The following is a 606-nucleotide window of genomic DNA, read 5'->3' as shown; positions in this document are numbered from 1 at the left end:
TGTTTTGTTGCGCTTGTTGATGCAGTTCACATTAAACAAGCAACCAGTATGCCAGCTGCTCCGGGTATGAAGTGAAATTTAAGTACATTACACTGCAAGCATTGTTGAAATTCATGCAGGAAATACGCTGCAAAACTGGCAAAACTAATAGAAGGTACACGTCCAATCACTGCGGTTCGACTGTGATTCAAATGAAACTTGCGCGCATTATCCGCGATAGTTGTGGTCTACAGTATTTACCGCTCAATTTAATCCAAATGCCAGAATATTTAATCTGAGTGCCACTCAATTTAATCCAGGTGCCACAGAAATTAATCCAAGCGCCAACGCATTTACACCAAATGCCAGCGAATTTAATCCTCATACATTCTCACACTGGACCCCTCAAACTTAAAACGCGGTCTACAAATCCCAGATGCGTTATCGATGAGTTGTTACTGACGAAGCATTAGACACCCAATGAGCAAGTAATAACTTTTTTAATCATAACAAATAAGGGCCGAGCATTTATACCACCCACTACATCAACCGAAGTACAAGGTGAGCGCGAAGCGTATTACAGATATGCATCGGCAGTGACCTGCAACTTGCATCATCATGTCATAG

Source organism: Amblyomma americanum, chromosome 2, assembly GCF_052857255.1.
Source record: "Amblyomma americanum isolate KBUSLIRL-KWMA chromosome 2, ASM5285725v1, whole genome shotgun sequence".
NCBI lineage: Eukaryota > Metazoa > Arthropoda > Arachnida > Ixodida > Ixodidae > Amblyomma > Amblyomma americanum.
Note: the sequence above shows the minus strand (reverse complement) of the source record.